Here is a 7119-nt window from a genome sequence, read left to right as displayed (position 1 = left end):
CACAAAGTCTTGCTATGATTCTGAAGGACTTTACGCCATTGGGAAAAGATGAGACTCAATGGAAAGATAAGATCATTTTATTAATAGCTTATGGACCATGATTATTCCTTATTGTTGGTTTTGCAAGTTCTGTAGGGTAGAATAAAGGCTTCCATAAATTTTTTTAATGAATTTTTACTTGAATTCAAGAATTCTTAACCTTGGCTAGTTTGTATGATGTACTCTTTCGTCAGTCTGGTGATACTTACGAACTCAGAACAATGTTTTTAAATACATAAAATAATACATAGTGTTGCAAAGGAAATCCTTTGAAATATATTGAAATACCAGTTTTATATATATTTATATATAATATACATGATTTACATATGTATATGTGTGTGACTATACATAGATGTGGGGTTATATGTGTATATACATATGCATTCATTTTTAAGAACCCCTACCTTAAGAGTTTTTATGGGAGCTGGAAATTCTTTGTGTTCATATTTGTGAAGACTCAGAGGAAAACATATTTGACCTAGATAATGATATTTGCCACAGGCAATACTGGGTAGGAATAATTCAATAATTTGAATAATTGAATTCAATAATTGAATAATTTGAGGGACATTTCCAAGATCAAATCTGGTTCATGTTAGCCAAAGATGAAGGTTCTGGGCTATGTGTTACATCAAAAAGTTAGGTTCATTCATTCTCATTCCCATAACTTTTCCCCTTCAGTCTAAGATTCCTGAGAATTTACTCTGGTGGGCAGATAACATTCCCACTTGCAATAAGAAGTCTGAGCTGGCAAGGATGGTAATTAGCCAATATATCAAAGTTGCAAAGCTGCACATTCAGTTAGTGCTACACTCTCATTACCAAGAAGTGGGAGAACAGACTATTCCAGCTGCTTGGGGGTATAAGTACCCAGAAACTAATAGCAACTAGTACAGTGGAAAGCACACTGAACAACGAATCAAAGGATCTGAGTTCAAATGCTTTCTCTGCCAGTCATCTGTGTAACCCTGGATAAATCACTTAACCTGAATCTATTTCCTCTGTGGGGACAATAGTAGTACTTACCTCATAAGACTGTGGAGAGGATCAGATGAAATAATGTATACATAACAATGATTCTTTGGCCCCCACCACCTGAAGCCCAAATGGGTGGCATTTTACTCATGGATAAAGGTCCATCAATATTGGTGGTCATTTATTTCATGAGGAAAGCTCCTAGTGTATCCCCATTGCATGTAGTAATATCCATATTGCATATGTCTAAACTCTCATGAAACTTTCCTTAGTTGAACTCCTGACAGTGTGTTTAAAATGTGCTGCACTCACAAAAAGTACTTACATTCATATATAGCTCACTTTGACCAGCAGGCATCACTGAAATATCTCCTGGGACATACAGAACAGTAAGTAATGTGGACACATTAAGAGACACGTGTCTTCACTGAAATGCATCCTTAGAATTGGGAAGGTCTACTTTCAAGTTCTTCAGCTGACCCACCCTGACTCTGTGAATGGAATAAATCGTAGAGGTCTACAAAGTGAGAGCCATGGTCTTTTGGGGTTATGACATCCTGAATGGTCACATACCACCCACCCCATAATAGTCTGTCTCTAACACAACCATACCTGTCCTACACCCATTTCAGCATCACTCTTTTGGTTCACCCCTTTCCACAGCTGTGTCAGCTCTCAACCTCTCCATTCTTCATGGAGTATAGGCTCCTGAGGGCATTTATAATCTAATCCAGACCCATGCACCCATAGCAGCAACTGTCCAGGTGTGGCCCTCTCAGCATTACCAATCCTTGATCCCCTTATCACATTTGGGATGTTCCAGGGCTATGGTTGATGAATAGGACCCCTGTCCTCCATTCCCTTTCTATTTCAGGTAGGGTCAGGTGAGGTGCACAGTATTAAATGAATGGATGAATTGTGATCCACACTGAAAATGTTATAACGTTATCTGGAGTCTCTTTCCCCACAATGAAAGAGTTCACTCCCTTTTATGTTGGTGCCTTGAGACAAAGCCCCAGTGGACTTTCATAACTCTACAAACAGGAATAATAAGCAGTATTGTATATTCAGAAGGAACACTAGGATGAATTATTAAAGAATGAAACAATATCTTTTCAAGAGCTCTTTCAATAGTAAATATATTCTTATGGCCATAGCTTCTCAATGTTTTTTTTATTTTCCTTAGATTGTATAGCAAACATAATGGCAGTTCAGAGTAGATATTTTAATTACTCCAGTGACAGCAGAAGAAGAACATGATTCCTTACCATCATAACAAGGTTTTCCTGAAGGTCTATCAACTATCCAAGGACATGCTGGGCCACTACCATTAGATTTCCAGTATGAGCATTAACACTTCAATGAATGCTACAAATCAGGGACTGGTTATTGTTATGTTGATTGCCTAGACTTAAAGTAGTAGTGATGCAGAATAAACTTTAAAATGTGTAATACATATTTATTTTTTATTTCTGGAGGCAGCTGTTAAACAAAAAAATTACCAGCACCCTCTGACTAAAACCCTTTCTCAACACATGCTTCTAGTGATTTATTGAGATGTTTGAGTGTTGAAGAAATTCTTATGATATGACCCTAGTCACAGGAATTGGGGGGGTAAGAATTGGCAGATGAGAAACAAATAGACGAATGGAAAAAGTGTTTTCTGAGCCCATCCCACAGTCTCTGTGAGAAGTGTTGCCTGAGTGAGTATATGGAGGGGTTTATGGAAACAGAGAAACAATTTTGGTGGTCATTTATTAGTTTAGAACTAAATTGTCTTAATTTGCTGTTTGTTGTTCAGTTGTGTCCAAATCTTCGTGACCCCATTTGAGGTTTTCTTGGCAAAGGTAGCTAGTCATTTCTTTTTCCAGCTCATATTACAGATAAGGAAACTGAGGCAAACGGGCTTAAGTGACTTGCCCAGCATCACACAGCTAGTAAATGTCTGAGGCCTGGTTTGAACTCCGGTCTTCCTGACTTTAGGCCTAAAGCTCTAACTACTACACCATCCAGCTATCCTAACTTAGATAAGAGTAACTTCTGGTTGAGAAAGTAAGGGTGAATATTTTTGACAACTCCTTAATAGGAACTTCTTGTGTTCAGGTCAGGTCTAGGGATCTGAATGGGAAAGAAAGAGGTTAAATGGTTTGGTGGCATTCCAAACCTAGACCTTCCCTAAAGTGGTTGACATGTCCCAAATAACTCCAAGGCAAGTTGGCCCCAGTTATCTTACTTCATGTGAACTGTAAGGTTTCCCCAGGAAAGAGAGCTAGCAACAGGAATGCCAATGGTACAAGGATGAAACAACAGTGCCATCTGGAGCAGGGGTACACTGGCATCATCATGAGCTGACTGTCAAATGTTCAGTGTGAGCTTTAACATCACAGGAGCTAGGATAAGTTACTAAACTTAAAAGTCACGAAAACATGGGTTCACCTCCAGCCATAGGCACTCAGCATGCGATTCTGGAAAAGTCAATTAACTTTTCTCTGCTTTAGTTTCTTCATTTGTAAAAATTAGAAGTTTGGACTTGGTGGCTGTTAAACTACCTTCCAGATTTTACTCTATAACCTTTTTGATTTGTATCCCTTCTGGAGTCCAGCAGTGGATGATGGGGTAGAAAAAGGATTTTTTCTCTTTCCAGCCTTCCCTTCTCCACCCACCATCAACAATGGTGTCTTTGAGAAGATCACTTTCCCTAGTAGTAGACACTATATCCAGAAGAAAGCCAAAACAGAGTATAATTAAGTTTGATTTGAGTTATGGAGAAGAAAAGGCTCAGGAAACCCAATGGAATAAGATGCCTACCAGGAGACGAAAGACAATGCAACCCTGCAGTGTTATAGATGTGATTTTACATGACTTCCGTGTGTGTCCCTGGACTTGTGAATGCTCTGTGTGTACCCTTCTTCAGGTTTATGGAGCAGATGTATTGTAGTTACTTTCTTACTATGTTATTTCAGTAAATATCTTTGCTTTGAGCTAATTGTGTATTCTAGCCGAGTATTGAAAGGAAACACGTTGTGGGGACTCATGAACCATAGTTTGGAGAGTATAGACATAGGGAGCACCTCAGACCTAGGGTATCAACCTCTAGAAACCAACCTGGAAATGGGAGTTGTGGGGGGACACCAGGGGACATGATGAAAGGATAAAAGTGGAGCACTCAGGCTGTGTAAGAGCACTCATCCCTCACTCTTACCATGTGACCAGTTCACCTTTTTCAATCATGCATTTCCCAGAGGACAGCTTTAACGTTTAGCTCTTCTTTGAAGGTGCTCATTTATTATGTGTTTTATTTTGTTTACCAGACCAGTGATTTCAGGGTAATAGAGAATTCCCAAGGCGGGGGTGAGGGGGAAAGAAGGAAAGGGGAAGGTGGTATGAAGGCACCAAGAAGTTTATGACCTTGACTAGGTTCACACTGTGAGTATGCATTGAGTAAATGTTACTTGAACCCAGATTGTTCATGACTCTGACCTTCTGTCCATTGCATTGTCCTCCTTCTCCTTATGTGCATATTACAACCTGTTCACACCCATAACATACTTCTCTCTCTCTTGCCCTCTGTGTGAAGTTAATTTTTTATTTTTCAAAGATTCATGTTCCATGATCGATAGCCATGTAGAGTCACTGGAAGGATGCTGGTATGATATTAAAAAGATGGGCTATTGTTTCACTAAAGATGCTTTGAAATTTCCTGAAAGGAATCCAACATTCTTTCCTGCTCTGATTCAGTTCTACACCAACATGTTTACTATTTCAGGTTCTCTACACCAGAGAACCACACACACACACACACACACACATGTAGATATATGTATGTATATTTTGTTGTTCAGTCATTTTCAGTCACGTCTGACATTTTCTTGACAAAAACAATGGAGTGATTCGCCATTTCCTTCTCTAGTTCATTTTACAGATGAGGAAGCTGAGTCAAACAGTGCCTAAGGTCACACAGCTAGTAAGTGTCTGAGGTCATATTTAAACTCAGGATAATGAGTCTTCTTGACTCCAGGCCACATACTGTATCCATTGCACCACCTAGCTGACCGGTACATAAAATACATACACATACACACACACTATCTTTCTGCGTATATATATATACCTATATAGGTATATAAATATACACACATGCATATATATATAATATATATATATATGAACAAGCTCTCTAAGTTGTCAAATGAACTACATTCATAAACCAGATAAGAGATATTCTTTATCCATTTCATTTTTCCTCTGTGGATGATTAAACTCTTTTGAGGCATAAAGATTTCTTCCATTAGGCCCTGCAACATTCCTTATTTTGCTGTAACTAGCACAATGTCATTCACAAGCACACGTATACAAGACCTGGAGGACCTGGCCAACCACAGAGAATAGCTATTCAGCTCGAATACTGTATGAGACATTCCCCATCACAGCAGATAATGCCTTTGCAAAGTATACATCACCATGTTTCCTGTCCTGTCTAATTATTATTACAAAGAGTTGAACGAGATTTTCTCTGCAGATGGTGATGGGTTAGGACCTAGAGAATGCCAGATGTCCCACAAACACTCAAGCAATGCTTGAAAATGCAACAGCTAAAAAAGGAAGGAAAAATATTTGACTGTAGACTCCTCCTAGCCAAGACTATATGGAAGAATCATCAGAAACCTGTAGTCCCAGCCCTGAAATACAGAAGGCGCAATGCAAAACAACACTGTGGCCAGGGAGCCCAGGAAGAGGTGGGACCTGAGTTCCATGGGAAGAGCCCAGCACGTGGTGGGTAGGTAATGGAGATCAGTTCTGTAACCTAGCAGCAAGAGAAAAATCCCAGGCAGAACCCAAATGAAGATAGGTCATAACCCTGTGGTAACAGGGAGGAACAGAATGGAGGAGGGAGACAACCCCAAAAATACTGTAGCAGGAAAAAGGAGAAAGATTCCAGAAAAAAGCCCAGAAAGAGAGTGCCCATAAGTCCCTACAACAGTTGGAAAAGACTTCAGCAGTGTGGCAATAGCACAAGAAAGGCCCTGACTGGCATCCACACAGCCCCAGTCCAGCCAACACCCAAGGAGTACAGACATGAGCAATGACAGGACACAGAACTGGGTAATTCCTACAGAGGTATGTTCTGGCCTTGGTCACCATACTTAGAACCAGGCAGGACCTGTCTATGCCATCCAGAAGTATGAGATCAAAATGTGTCCTAGGAGCAGTACACTCCAACCCAAACACTGAATCTGTCCTCATGAGCAGACCCAAAAAAACACCAAATAATTATAAAGATATATCTTGGAATGAAAGGTTCTCTAGAAGTAAATCTCAAAAAATAGAACAACACCACAACTAGTCTAAGAAAACCAGAGAAGAGAGTTCTGGCCCCAAGGACTACCAGAGTACCTGGGAGAAATGAAAGAAAAGAGATATAAAATGCAATAGCCAGGGAGGAAAGAATTTCAAGGGGTGAAAATTAGAACAACTGAATGCCCTGAAAATTAGAATGCTCTAAACAGAAAACAACTCCTCAAATGTTGCAATAAGAAATAATAAAACAAAATGAAAAGCTTGAAAAAAACAGAAGAAAACATACGAAATACGGTATAAAAAGCAGGTTAAGGAGACTTAACCTTAATCTAAGTTTTACTTAATTATTTCCTTAATCTAACTTTGCTAGACTATTTGCAAATTGTAACCACACACACACACACACACACACACACACAAACTTGGATACTATATTTCCAGAAATCATATATGAAAACTACCCAAAACTCTTAAAACCAGAAGGCAAAATGAAAATAAAATCTATCTGCCACTTCTAGAAATAAACTCAAAATGAAAATTCCCAGGAATATCATAGCCAAAATTCAGAGCTAACATATCAAAGGAAAAAATTATAAGCAGTCGTTGTTGCCTGATTTTTCTTTTGAAGGAGATCAAATGCCAAGAGATATAATAAAGGTCATACAAGATTTAGCAGCTGCCACCAATTTTTTAAAAAAAGAGGAGAATTTGGAATATGTTATTTTCAGAGGCAAAATATAAAGCTTTACAACCAACAATAACCTATCTGGCAAAAACAAAAATAATCTTATGGGGGAAAAAAGA

Source organism: Notamacropus eugenii, chromosome 3, assembly GCF_028372415.1.
Source record: "Notamacropus eugenii isolate mMacEug1 chromosome 3, mMacEug1.pri_v2, whole genome shotgun sequence".
NCBI lineage: Eukaryota > Metazoa > Chordata > Mammalia > Diprotodontia > Macropodidae > Notamacropus > Notamacropus eugenii.
This window is presented reverse-complemented; position numbering follows the sequence as displayed.